The following is a 15,383-nucleotide window of genomic DNA, read 5'->3' as shown; positions in this document are numbered from 1 at the left end:
ATAAATGTGGTAGACCAAAAAAAAGAAACACCTATCTATCCATCCACCTAAGAGATGGATATAAAAATCATATGTTAAAAACATTACAGATACAGTCTTTAATGCAATCGTTGCAGCTACACATTTTTTGTTTGATTTGTTTTTCCAAATTAATGATGATATACTTTGAAACAGCAAGTCTGACAGTGTTCTTCCAAACATGTATTAAACTGAGATTTATAGTTATGGTTTATAGTCACAATACGCTTATCCAGGTTGTGGAAAGCAGTTGGTGACACTAAATTCCTTGGGATTCCAAACTGAGCTGAACATTCAGCAACAAAACACCTCATATGCTAACTCCATCAGTCATTTCTCAAGAGATTTGACATCCTCATCAATCTCATTTCAGCCTCCTACCCTTAGTGCAGCTAATGTAAATTGCGGACTCATCAGTGGCTCCTCCCCATCCCCATTTACAGTACAGAGCCATGTCATCCAAGTGATCAAGTGACCAAATGAAAAACAATGCACTATAAATTATGCAAAGATCCAAGTTATAAAACCTGGGAGATGCAAGCAGTACATGGGTTCATAAATTAGATATCAGTGGACACTATTTTACCCATAATGCCAGAATGCTGAAAACAAACTGCAACACAAAGAGTGTTTAATCACAATGATTGACTATGGTGTCATATTCATATTTAAAACACCCACAGGCAACACCTTTTGCTCTTTAACAGGAACACAGAGAACAGTTAAGTTAAAATAAACAATGAATCGGAAATGGATTGTGCTTTATATAGCCAATACTAATCAATTAAAAATGCTTTTATTGACCTTGATACCAAACAAGCAGACATGTGAATAACGGATTGGAAACAAAAAAGAATATAAAATGAATAGGAGAATGGGGCAGGTAAGAAACTAGGTGCTTTGTGAATTATTTCATTAGATTAAAAGCATTTGATTGGCTGGCACAGTGGCTCACCACTCTTTCATCATCATCCAACAAGAAGACTGGTCCTTTCTGTGTGTAGTTTGCATGTTCTGTTTGCATTTGATTCCAACTGGGTGTCTTCTTCACGCATTCAAAGATGTACAGCTCAGGTGAAGTGGAAACTAAACTTCCCATTGTATGTGTGAATGTGAATGCGTACGTGTTAGCCCTGCAATGGTACTGACTTTTGCAGGATGCATGGCTCCAGTGAGGCACTGCTAACACGGCAAATTGGCGATTAATGTCAGCTTGCAAAGTAACATTTTATGTAAAAAAAAGTCTTATCACCACGCTTGTCAATCCTGTTGCCATTCCCAGGAGACACTCAGTTTCCACTAATGTCTCCCAGTGTCCACACTTGTCGCTTTCTCTCATTACCAAATGCATTCATTTAAAAATACAGACAGCTCAGGAAAAAAAAACAAAAAAACACATTTCATGTATCCACATAGCTGCACAGACTCTCACCTGTCTAGACTGACTGAGATGGCAGAGCACCAGACAAGAGATGTTATGCATAATTCCACACATCCTGGAAAGAAGAATTTCCTTCTCCAACAAACGGTGTTTTACTTTCTGTAAAATATGCTTGTATGTTGTGTGATGTTATAATATATGTGTGTTCAGTAGATTGCAATGTTAGTTGTTAAACATACTGTAACATAATTACCTCACATGTAAAACAGTAATTTCTCAAGAGATTTGACGTCCTCATCAATCTCATTTCAGCCTCTTCCCCTTAGTGCAGATAATGTAAATTGCGGACTCATCAGTGTAACAAAAGCACCAGCTTACTTTTTCAATGGCTCCTCCCCATTCCCATTTACAGTACAGAGTAATTACCTCCTACAATAAACTTAATGATGAGAAAGCAGTTTTCAAACTGTAATTTTGTAGTTATACATGTAAATATCACCATGAGAATATAGAAAAAAGTTGCTAAATCATAAACAGACCACAGCCAGTGTTTCTGGGGCAGTTTACTAAAGTGAAATTATATAATTTCTGGCCACTGAAGTTGACACCACTATTTGTCATTTAGTCACAAAATCATAAAACATGTTGCACGACTATTCTCCAACACATCATACTTTATTCCCCAAACCCTTCCAAATTTTTTGAAAATCTTGCCTTCATCAGGGTGGTATCTTTGATCTATAAAATGCCAGAAAAATAGTTGGTAACACTTCACTTGGATAGTCCGCCTACAGTTTATAGAGTATTTGTAACATTTCAACTTTTTCGCTTTGTCTATAGATGTTTAACAAATTATCAATGTGACAATTCATGAACATACCCTAGCCGAGATGTTTGTGTCTAAATTTACCTCTTATTCACACAAACACACACACACACACACACACACACACGGCAGTGAGCTACAATGCTGGCCTGGAGTTATGGTCTTATAGAATAGAGCCACACAGTGCATTTGTCATTACAGTAAACGACCAAAAAGTCTCAACAGGGTGCGTCACATGTATGTAATGTCTAACCTGGGACTATAAATTGAACTTAACTTGGCAACAGACTCAAAATCAAGCACATAATCTACCTGTCACAATAAAGTAACACCAAGTGTGTAACTCAAAACTAGGAAACGTAAACCAACCTGATACTTCTTTACGCAAGGTCACGCACACAGGCACACATGTGCATGCATGTGCACAAAATCCACAAAAAGCAAACAAAATGATTAATAAAAAAAAAAGTCAGTCAGTTTGTTTAGGTGTGCTAGACCAGTGCAGAGCTACTTACCTACTGTGAGATGTAATCAGTGGTAGCAAGGGAGCCCCGGTGCTCTAATGACGGGAGTGATTAGCCCCAGCTAACCGACTGGCCTGCACATGGCTCATAGCCAGCTAGAGATAGCATTCAAAATACCAGAGAGAGATTTGGCCAAACACTTTCAGGCAAGCAGCTGGTGCTAAAGCCTTATCTCTCTCCTCCTCTGTTTACCTTTACAACTTACCTACACCAGTTCATAGATACCAAGACAATTCATTAACTGAACTAAGGTATTCAATCACTGAGACAAGGAGACTTTTGAGAGGACACTAACACGTTGGTTCGTTATCCATGATGAATTAATCCGGAAAAGGGTTGCGTAATAAGGGCATGACGATTCTGGGAAGGACACATCGTTACTAATGAGACCCAATAAAGAAGCGAACGCGGGTGTCATCGTTTCCAAAAGCCTCCGTTTTTGCCTGTACAGACTAAAACGCAACCACGGAAACGAAAACTGGGTCATCAGCGTTTCAAAACATATCCTTTTCAGGGGCTCAAAAATGCCAGAGTAGTGTGGACACTAGGTGTAAAGGTAGTAAAACGTATGCGTTTTAAAACAAAAACGTAGTAGTGTTGATGTAGCCTCATGCTCTGAACTGCAGGGGCCAGACACCCCCTTCACACTCCCCCACAGTTTCGGCTGCACCATGGCAACCTGCGTTTACTACTAACTGTTTAACTGGACCTGGATCAGTAAACTGCACACATCATGCTTATGTGTACTGATCCAGCTGGTCAGTGAAGTTTCAACCAAGGGATCCAACCATTGAATTGGAGCACTCACTTGCTGCTGTTTAGGAAGCAGCTTTTTAATTTGCTCTTAAAGTCACAGTGAAATGAAAAATGGCTTTAATACCTCATTAGTTTTTCCATTTTCCATGGCACGATACACACCTATTTAACAGTAAATGCCAAAAAAACAAAAATTTTTATACATCTTCCTATCCAAATCTTACTTCCTACGAAAGAGTGCATCTTTAATGGTTTATCTTATGGCAAAAAAGTAGGCCCAAATAACTTCAATCAATAATGACTTTTGGCAAAATCAACTTTGGTTATGCCATTCAATTCTCTCCCTAACAGATGTCAGATTAATTTAAGCTTTTGAGTGATCACTCCCTGCATTATAGCCTGCCCTGATGTTTCATTCAGTGTGACAAATTAGGGAAGCAAGATGTTCTCAAAAGGCTGTTTACTAACAATTTAAGTTTTAACTTATTGCTTCATGAGGGCAGAGAGGAACACAACCACAAACTGAACTGCAGCTAGGTGATATATCAACGTAATAACATATCATATAGGGCTGCACAATTATAGCATTACCACAATTATTCATCCATCTTTGGGAAAAACATTGTTTAATCTACTGTCAGATTGCACTACAAACAGGTCATTGTTTTTAAAATGTAAAACAAATGTAAATGTAAGATGCCAAAGCAAGTCTTTCTTTACATGAAATCAAAATAATAAAGTCACAGCAGCCAAATCAAAGAAGTGTTGATACAATATACGTTGCAATGGAAACAGTCGCTTGCAGCTGCACCCTTTTTAGAAAGTCAAGACCAGATAATCACAGTGTGATCAAAACAAACACCTGCGATTGATCAGACAGTTGACCTTTGAATCCTGAGCACTTGATTCCATACACCAAAGCAGAGCTATAAATGCAAAGTGAAAGTATCACAACCAGTCAAGCTTAATTAGTTGTGTAAGCCACAACTGTGTGTAAACAACCTGTGCAGCCCAATCTTATCACGATACAATTGCACAAATGTTATTTATATCCTGGTCTTAAAGGCTTCATTACAGCTTATGAGACTGTTCTAGCTGAGTGAAAATATTATACCACACCATTATTTTGTGCATAAATATCTTCTTCAAGCACCAAAAGTAATCAGTATTCACATTTTCAAAATCGATAGTATTTGTATTGGGGGTTTTGGTAATGGGTTATGGGTAAAGCATTGCTCTAAAATGTTGTTTACTTGTACGTCTTCATTCACTAACACTGCAGGTGCTTCCCTCTGTAGGATGATGTAACTGCTATTATGACATGAGTGATTTCTAACTGAGTGCTTACTGTATGCATGTGGCTGTGGGAGCAGTGATCTCAATGTGCACTTGACACAGAAATGAAAAGCTGTTATGTTCATTCGGTTTCCCTAACTATGTAACTTTCTTTTTTTCATCCCACCTTTGTTACGAGGTGTATTTTATCATATTCCCTATGGGGAAGTGTGCTGAACTGACTGGTGCTGATGCTAAACACAGACATAAAGGTTGGGATGTTTAGCCTGGGTATTTCAACTGCAAAGACTGACCCTAATGGGAAAATGTATAAACACCATTATGTGCTTTTGCAGTGCTGCTAGCAGCAAATGAAAGATTTAATGTGGGCCTTGAGTGCTCTCATGGTTATTGTGATGGGTTAGGATGGTTTGAACATGATAAACCCTGTGCACCTGTTTATGCAATGTACTTCCACAGACCAAAATACACCTGTTCAAAGTAGAAGAACTAAGAGGAAATGAGTGCCATGACTGTTGCATATCTGCAGGCATGATGAGGAGTTATCTTAGATTAATGGCAATGATGACATACTTAATAAATAAATTAAGATGTGATGATGATGAACAGTATCCAAGAATATATCAGAAAGTTATGTATAATGGTTAGCCTCACACACAAATCATCTAACTATTGCACTCTGGCTGTTTCTTCTTCTACTATTCCTTCCTGCAATATTTAAAATTGATTGTGTGACCAAATAGCAACAAATATGTCCACATCCTGTTGTGTAGACCATCTTTATTGATAGCGTGGGTCGGTTATCCACTGATGTGTGGCTGCAGTGGAAATGCAGGCCAGTTGGGAAATGTACAGTACTACTTTCATCATCAAATAACGGGACAGTTGATTCTGCACTACTTTGTTTTAATGACGTGGATTATATCTAAATCTACAATCAGAAAGGGGCTTCAATCATATATTCTTTCACATTTTGATATAGGCTACTACATGTTATAAAGTAAAGCAGGATAACAGAGTGATATGATATGATATGATATGATGACCAGATATAATAAGCAGTAATGGGCTGTTGGCTTTTATGCCACTGTATTATCTAGTGTCAGGAGAAAGTGATGGCTGCAGGACATGAAGCAGCAGCTTGGGAGCGGGCAGGCACAAGTCAGGATGATATGAATGAAGAGCAGTGGGGTGCACTATCATCTGTTGAAGTTAAGAATATATCTTTATTTTTGTTTTGTACATTTAAGGACAAACAAATTAAAATCTGAACCAAAATTGGACCAAACACAAAAAGCATAGATCACTCAGCACTAATACATGCATCATTACAATGTTAAAAAAAAGACTATAATTAGCATTCCACAGTATCTCTGTGATTTTCATTCTCATTTACTGTTGAATAATCCATAATAGGAAGCTGAACAGTAAACCTACATGCAGCGCAGTAAGTAGATAATGTATTCAGCTGCATCTAGTGTCAACAGAGCCCGGTGGTCCACTAAACCTCTCATTTTCTCTAATTCAGAGCGAGTGAGGCACAGATCTCAGAGGTTCTAATCCCTCTGACTCATCTCATGACCACATTCTAAATCTCTAAACCCTCGCTTAGCTCAGTCCATGTGGGTGCCACGACCACTCTGCGCTGTCTGCTTAACATCAACGATGCCCTATCCATGTCACAAGGTGCACTGCTCTGCACAATAGGAACCACTTAGCCACATGGTCTTAAACACATGCAGTTGATGCCAGACAGAAGAACGTTTTTGACTTTTTGTAAATCTTTCACCTCAGTGGGTGACTTTTACCCCTGCTAATCGCAGCATGGCTGTGACTGTCACAGAGTTGTCTCCACGCCTTAACACATTATGGAATGAGTAATCCTTTCACAGAAAAAATAAATCCAAAAGGGAATGTTTAGAATTAAGAAGCATGTGGTCATTATGGGTGTATATATCTAGATTAGAAATATTGTTGAAAAATACTCCATGTCATATTGTTATAGACCGATAAATCGGCCAGGCTGATGTACTGGTCGTTATTAGTTTATTGCAGATATATCAGTATCGGTGTATATGTGGGCCAGTAAGTAAGGAGAAACTGCAGCAAAGAAATGCCAAATTAGGTTTGAGGTAATTTAGAAACAAAGACAATTACATAGCTTGTCCACCAGAGAGCACTGACAAGTTTATTTTTATATTTATATTTAAACTCCCAACTATTCAGTATCAACATCAAAAATTTGGTTAAACTATATTTCCCTGCTAAGAAATGTTTCAGTAAATGAACTGGGTGCAGTTTGTGTTGCTAAAGCATGATACAGAATGCCAGGGGAAGAGTTCAGAGGGCTTGTAACAGCAATACAATAACTAGCGAGTAGACTACTATATGCATAGTGCATTGCCGTCTGCCTGCATTGTAGACCTAAATAAACTGATGAAAATATCTCATCTCTGCATCTGGTCTTCCAAGGTCAGGACAACCATTCAATCAATTTCAAAAATCTATATCAGGCAGCTGCATTATGTCGTATGGATTTGAAAATTAGCCCCTGAGATTAGACATCTCAATTATTCTTATTATTCTATCATACTGCTCACATTTGTAAAGAACTTTCACATAAGCTATGGACTCAACAAAGATATGTAAAATAAAACTTACATTTCCCCTTTCAAAAGCCTGCTTAAGTGGTATGTCAGCCACCACACAATGCTATCCAGTCACCTCTGTAACTTCCTCTGACTGCTTCAAAGGATTTTGTAATGGCTGGTATAAAAGACAGAGTGCACTCATTTGTATTGAAATTGCTCTTTTATGTGCCAACACAGTTGTGTGAGTACATTCAGGTGAATATCAATGTCAAGGTGATTCTTCATCTCTGACCTCAGTGCCATGTCCCATTAAGATACACTGAAGCACTGAAACATCCAGATAGAATTTATTACATCAGAAACTAGGTGATTAGGAGAAGACAGCCAAACCACTATAATGTGGATGAAATACCATGTTTATACCACGATCAGATACCACTCACTGTCTTTAAGTTATACAACAATAAATACCAATAAAAGTTTGACATGCGTACTCTATATACAGTATATGTGTGTGTGTCTCACTTCAACTGTCTAGTGTATACATTAAGAAAGTCAGGGTCTATATCTTTAAAATTGTCATCATTCAAGACATTAACCAAAGCAAGGTAAAAAAAACAACATTTCCAGCTCATTTACATTTCTACATATATCATGTCTGTCTTAAGCAATAAATTAAACAACCTCATTAAAATAATTATGCAATGAAATAGAAAAGTAAATAATTAGTAAACAATTCTGGGGATGTACACACGTACTAAATGTTATGGTGCTAATGTCACATGTAGTGCACTAGACTGTAATGGTGAGAAGCATGGCTGAGTATAACTTTCAGAAAGTGGGGTTTCATTGTTGTTTTACACTGCAGAGCACCGCAGGGTTTAAAGCATGGCTCAAGGGAATTTCTGCAGTGGTGACAGGCACCACAGATGTAATGCCAGCCACCCTCTAGTCAACAGCTGGAACACGACCAGTCTGACTAAAGTCACAATAAACCAAAATATAATGCAAATGCCTTAAATTCAACTTTCAAATAGGGTTTTTATGGCTGCGGCTCAGCATTGAGTGAAAAGCAAATCAAACTCTCTTTTTCTTGTTCAATAAACTTCTCATTACAAAATATACTAATAAATGGTCAAAGGCCAAGACACAGTTATTTCTTCACCAAGACAGATTCAGCAAACTGCTCATAGCATCTCATTGGTATGTACACTAAATGCCTTTCAAGGAAGGAGAAAACTCTAAACAGATGTTGACTAGCTAGTTACAGTATGTGATCTGCAGTCAATTAAGAAGAGAGTATGAAATCCCACACTTCATTGACTTGACTGCTTGGCTTCTGTACAATACCTCTATCTCCTGTAAGCTTATTAACAGTGACTTTTTTCCCCAACATGCAGATTTCAGTTTCTTTTTTTTTAAATGAGAATCCATACCAATGTGCATTTTTATTGTAGCCTCAAGCTATTTCCTTTGTTTAAGCTCTCACTCTGGAATTGCAAAGGTGAGATGAGGGCTTGAACAAAGAACTGACAGCACAATGACACTGGTACTGACTGACTGAATGTAGAAAGATAAATAAACAGCTACATTTCAATTTTGAAATAGTTTTCTCATGTATAATGGGTAGACTGACATGCATAACCTGTGACAAATCCATAATTGACAGTAATGAGGACAGCTGTAGCAGGGTTAAAAGTGTCAAAGAGCGATAAGAGGGCAGTGATTGAGACAATTTGAGATTGGTGGGGGGAGAAAGAAAAGATCCACCACTGAAGAAATGTGTGATTATATTAAAATAGAATATCAAACATAGACACCATTCCCCTGGTGCGGAGATCAGATCATCTGTCAATCTCCTGTACCACACCCATCTTTGACTAATTTCCATGCTAATTGCAGCCTGTTATACTGGTTCAGTACTAATGGTTCCCAATCGCACATTTCATTCCACTACAGGTGGTGGAGATGAAATAGAGTTTACTACCTCTGTTATCTGACACTGAGCTGCTGATCTGATAATGGTGGTCTTGCTGTGCAGTACCTGCCCTTCCCCACATTGAAACAGGGAGGGAGAAGGCGGTAAATCATAACACAGGCTTGCAACCCACAGCATCTCCTCTGAATCTGTGAAAGAACATAATTGGAAATTGAAACACCAGGAGGATGGTGAAAAGGTAGAAAAAGCATTTCACAACTGCTCCTGTTTCCTCTTCCTCTCACTATGCACTTGGGCCCAAATCATTTCAGGCATCACTACCCACGAGTCTCTTATCAAATAATGTAGAAATGGTTACCCAGAGGTGTCCATTGTGCAAATGAATAAAGTCATATTTTCTGAATGATAAGTAAGTTTTGATAGTAATGCAGTGGTGGTGGTGGTGGTGGGGGTGATATTATTTATCCTATGATGAAATCCTACTTTTAAAACTCATCCTGTTTCTTCATTCTGTGAAACCAGAGAGCAAACATTTTATATTGAAAAGCAAATACTGTATTTTGAAACACCAAATCCAAGCCAGCTCTACAGTGCTAACCTGTAACCATTCACCTAATTACTTCCTTGAACTTATTGTCTTTACTGTTTTTTTGGTGAAATTCAGGAGTTTTACAGTGTCCAACAGGTCCGGACAAACTTAAAGCTGCTCTAAGAAATATTTTCATATGAACAATGGATCAAATGACTATATGTATGTGAAAGGGATTGCTCATACTGACAGATAATTATCACCCTACTTTGCAGATCCACTCAGCTCTACAGAGCTTTATTGCATCTTTCAGCTCATTGTTTTGGTTTTCTGATGCGCAACTTTACAGTTTTGCTTCACTCTGAATACTTTCATCAGTGTTTCTTCTAGAGGTATGTCAGCTGGAATGTAAATAACACATTTGCCATAACAATTTTAAAAAGTGATAATATGTCGATGCCTTGGATACAATTTGTACGCGGCCCCAATTAATGCAGGTTTAAACAAAACGCCTGACGGAAACCTTTCTCTGAAAACATACACCACCTTGTAAAAAAAACATGACTCATGAGTCATACAGTTTGAATCAAAGAGCATTTAAAGAATAAGGCAGGCAATACTCCATATTTTTCTTACTGCCAATAAATGCCATAAAAAGACCAAAGCCAACAATAAATTGATTCTACTAACAAGTATTGCCTGTGTAGCCAAAGCCTGATAAACTGTAGCTTATTTTTCATTGATGTCCAATCATTACGATTAACTGTTTATTTTGGTCAATCCCACATATGTGATCCTGCTGCTGTAACTACTCGTTTGCATGCCAAATCTGCAGCTGTATAATTCCCAGCAAATGCACTACTTACTTCTGTTTGAGTAATGTTTTTTTAATGAAAGTATATATGTGGGACCTGCTTTTTAAAGATTTACATCTTCAGTAGGAACCATTAAGTAGCAGTGACTTATGTTACACATTTTAGCATTAGACAATACTAAAAGCCTAAAATTAGACAATTTTTTAAAATCCCAAGATTGCTTTCTGCCTTCATTGCTCAAGGGCTGCAAAATTAGTGCAGTCTTATTTGTTTCAGCACAAGAATGTATTTTGTGTGAACGCTGATGCAACAGACAAGATTAGATCATTAGTCAGTCATGGGAGTGTTGCAGCCTTTGTTAATTACCGTTTTAGCGTGTGCATGTGTGCGTGCATGCGCACGCACACACGCCTGGTGTGAGAGCATTTAATAAAGAGGTGAAGACTAAATTAATGCAAACTGCTCACCCAGAGCAATCCGAGCATGAGGTGCCTTGAGCTGTGTAACTGTGGACTGCTGTGTATTGTATTTCAATAATGAAAGATAATTCTGAGGTGGAATAACATTGAAAACCATCCAGTTCTCTAAAAAAAAAAATAATAATTTGCTACATCTGAAATCTCTGCTACATCTAGTGGAGGCCAACAACCCAGTGGAATGATTAGTCTCATTTTGACTTCCACCTGTATGAGCCACACCCCTGAAGGCTTTCCTCTCCAGTCTTTGGTGTGAACAAGACACTCCATTACTTCTAAGGATAATTCACCGCTGCCTAATTTATCCCCTCTGGTTCACTTCAGTTACCAGAGTATTTTATAACCTCTTCAGTTCACCCTATTAATACTTAAAGAGAAGACCGCCTTGAGCTTCCTGTCTTCCATCATGACAATAAAAATGGTATATACCTTTTACCAGTCTTGAAGCTCATAGCAGAGGTAAAGACCTCATATCAATCATGTAGCAACCACCAAAGCTTAAGTGCAGAAGTACCTTAATATGCAGTTCATCTAATGGCCACTAAACACTGGCTCCAAGAAAACCCCAAAGAAAGTTCAGGGTCTTAATGCTAATTCAACACTGTCTTATTCATGTCTTGGTGGGCACTCTGAAAATGACTATAAACCCACACGTTTCCCACTTTCAAGTTTTAAAACCTCCACTCAAAAACCTAACAGATGTCACAAATACTACATTCATATTTGTATACAGTCTACAGTATCTATAACACATTGTAACAGGGAGGTTAAGCGAACATGGATGAAGTTTTCTATCATGGTTTTAGAGCTGCAACACTTAGCCCATGAACAGAAAATTAATCAGCAACTGTTTTGATAACTAAATAATCTTCGCAAGTCATTGAAAAAGTGAAAAAAAGAAAAAATGCCAAACATCCCTTAGTTCCAGCTTCTCAATTGCGAGAATTTGCTGTTTTTTCTTTCTCTTTTGCGATCATAAATTGGATATTTGTGGGTTTTGTACTGCCGGTCGTAAACAACAAGCAATTTGAAGACATCGCCTTGGGCTTTGGGACATCGTGATCTGCAGTTTTCACTAGAAAAAGTATTCGGCACATTAATGAACAGTGAAAATAATTGTTAGTTGCTGTCCTACATGGCATACTGCATGTCTTTTTACATCACGATAGTGATATATTTCATGATATAGTAAATTTTCTGGAAATTCAACTGAGAAACTGTTGATATGTAAAATATGAGAGGAGAATGTCTCTTTTTGGATAATTCAGTGAATTAAATACCTGACAAATCGAAGTATGCCATCACATTAATGCAAATTCTGTTAATTCAATATATTATACAATATGTTTTACATACTGTAAATCACAGACACTGTCGATAATTGATTGTGATTACATACTACTCTCTGGTTGGTTGAGTATCACAGTATCTAGGGTCCTGGAACCTTATATCTGGTGTATGAGTACCTAATAAATGTCCTTTATTTCTGAAACTCTGCTAGCTCCTCATATGTTGTGTGTCAGAACTTGCCACATCATTATTTAAAATGATGAAAAAAAAAAAAAAACTTTTGCCAGTTAAGTGCTAAATGCCAAGGCGTAGAGAAAAACAATGGCACGCATACACACACACACACACACACACACACAAACTAGGTGAACATATGGTACAGGGGCCATTTGAAGTTGATTGCCTAACATGCAGGGGCAGATGTCTAATTACGCACTAGGTAGCATTGCCTGTTAATTAAGAAGCCTGTGAAGCATCTAAACTACCTGTGGAATATATCAAATGTAAAAGCATCAGCTCATCTGTGGTTTCAGATAAATTCTTACTTAAGATTTTTTTTCTACAATGATATTTACAAAATGGACAATTGGAGAGAGTCACTGGGTTTAATATTAAAGTGGTATGACAGAAAAAGATTTTATACCTTTTTTAAATTAAGGTTGCAAATATCACTTGCTACAGTAGCAATAACTCCTCACAGCAAACATTTTGAGTTGTCATAGCAAGGAACAGCACAGGAATAACTAAGGACATTAAAGAGGTCCATTCCATTTAAGTGTCACAGTAGGACAAGCCACTAGAACATGGCACACCTAAATGGAATGCAGCCATCATTAATGTTAATTACACCTGTCCTTTTGCTGCTATGACATGTCAAAATGTCTGAAGAGAAAAGGGCCTATTCTGGCAGTCTAAATAGGCCTAAGAAGTAATAACATCACATCCTACATGAATTTTGTGTTAGCACCAAATGTCTTCAAAATGACGGAAACTTGGCAAACAATGGCCCATAATTAATAATTCATATCCTATTCAGGTTGGCTGAACTACAACAGTCTTAATAACCTTTGGGCTGATTTTTCTGTTAGCACAGATGCTTTGTCAATGGAAACATGAGGTCTCAAGCTAAACAGTCATGTGGACATTGCTTTATACATGATTACTCTACACACGATTCTACTGATGTTGGTGGCATGTTGACAATTTGCTATGTAAATGTGCGACCTTAAACCATAATATTGCAGACAGGTGAAGGGTTTCAAAGCTGTATGTGTGTTTGGATTTTAAAGTTTAATTTAGTAAGATCTATTATTAGCAGAAGCTACTATTCGACAAAAACAAAACCATTAAATTGTAGGTTCATCATTATTGCTATTTTTTAGCATGCAAAATAAATGATCGCATGCCTCCAATTTATCTCAGACACCTGTAGGTTCCCGAACAGCAGGAGAACCACTCACAGGACTCCATAATGCTGTTCAGTTTAGATCGTGGTGCAGCCTATAACCTCCACCAGGAGACATGGGCTTTCACCTTTAGTGAATAGATTCTGCAGTAATTCGGGGCTTTTAAAACGGTTTCTAAAATCTAAAAAGAGTAGCCTAGACTTCACCACCAAATCAACCTTGTTACGTTTCTTTTAATGTATTCCTGTGAGCCTGTGAATAGACTGTGAGTGAATGGGGGCACGCATTAACTTACCTCCTGCAGCAGGGGGGAAGTTTGCCAATCGTGTTCTCGATCAAATGCTCTTATGGATATGCACATGAGGCGAGATACAAAAGTAAACTATTAAGAAATGCAGCTGTAGACGCTCAGCCAGTGAAGTGATACACTCATCGCGCACTGAAAAACGACTGCTAATCTCTCTCTTTCTCTCTCTCGAATAGCTCATTGGAATATTTTTAAACAACCGCAGTCAGCGTTAGCCTCTGCGTGGTCTTTCAAACCAATACCTGCATTTTACGGTCGACCACAGGCATTAATGAGATATCATCCTTAGATAATCCAAAGTGAACGCTGATGCGCTCACTCAGTGTTTGAAAACTTCACCCTCCAGAGATTAGCGGCACAGATCAGGGGCAGAGTTGAGGTGAACGCCTTGCCAATTGATTACACATTTCACGGCGGGGAATCGACATGATACGGTGGAAATAGTGGCAATGCAAGAGTCCTAAACGAGCTCCAATTCCGTGGTCAAAAAGACAGTTACGCACTAAGAACATTAATTAGTGTGTGCGTATCGTAACGCCCATGTGGTAAGTAGTTAATACGCCTAAAACATACCTGTAGTCGTCCAGAAAATAAAAGAAAACGTCTTACCATGTTTTGGCTCCAGAAGTACTTAACAAAAATCCCTTTCGGACGGGAAAAATGAGCCACAAATTCCGGCTGGCAGGGCAGCTACAGCCTCCTCACACGGGCACATCAGCACTCGGCTGCCAAAGTGTCTTTTGCCAAACACAGCGAGAGACAGCAGCACTTCACCGCGGGCTGTATGCTGGGTCTAATGCAAGCTAACTGCACGGAGCAGCCCTGTTCAAGCCTCTCTCTCTCTCCCTCTCTCGCCCTCTCTATGGCCATGACGTGTGAAGCAGGTAATCTTATTACACCGGTCAGTAAAGGTGAGCCCGGCTAGAGCTCCGTTGCCCCTCCTCCCACCCTAGATATGCACCTGACCAACTCCGATATATAGCTACCACCTGAGACAGCTAGATTATATTTAACAGGGTATCTTTCCTGAGTGATAAACAAGAAGGGAGGAAAGAAAAGTCACCAAACCCACTCATGAAGGTTAAACTAATCCATAATTTATTACAGTACCACAGTGGACCTGTAGGCCTAGTTTCTGACTGAAGGTCAACAAAAGCTGTTTACAGTCAGTTGTCAATTATTTCAGAGTTAAATCCATTAGTCTCGTCTGTCTGCACCGATTGGAGTGG

At 38.4% G+C, this 15,383-nt stretch overlaps 1 protein-coding gene across 4 annotated transcripts in view; it reads right to left on the bottom strand.

Annotated features, from left to right (window-relative positions):
• pcdh15a (protocadherin-related 15a) overlaps positions 1–15,383 on the bottom strand; it is a 217,209-nt gene that overhangs the window by 163,660 nt on the left and 38,166 nt on the right. The window contains exon 1 of one of the 4 annotated variants that reach the window (XM_044214749.1): positions 14,143–14,680. The exons of the other annotated variants lie outside the window; for them this stretch is intronic. The gene's annotated coding sequence lies outside the window, so the exon portion shown is untranslated. Of the gene's footprint in view, positions 1–14,142; positions 14,681–15,383 lie in introns of those variants that run through there. 4 annotated transcript variants of the gene reach the window in all.

Source organism: Siniperca chuatsi, linkage group LG11, assembly GCF_020085105.1.
Source record: "Siniperca chuatsi isolate FFG_IHB_CAS linkage group LG11, ASM2008510v1, whole genome shotgun sequence".
NCBI lineage: Eukaryota > Metazoa > Chordata > Actinopteri > Centrarchiformes > Sinipercidae > Siniperca > Siniperca chuatsi.
This window is presented reverse-complemented; position numbering and strand designations above follow the sequence as displayed.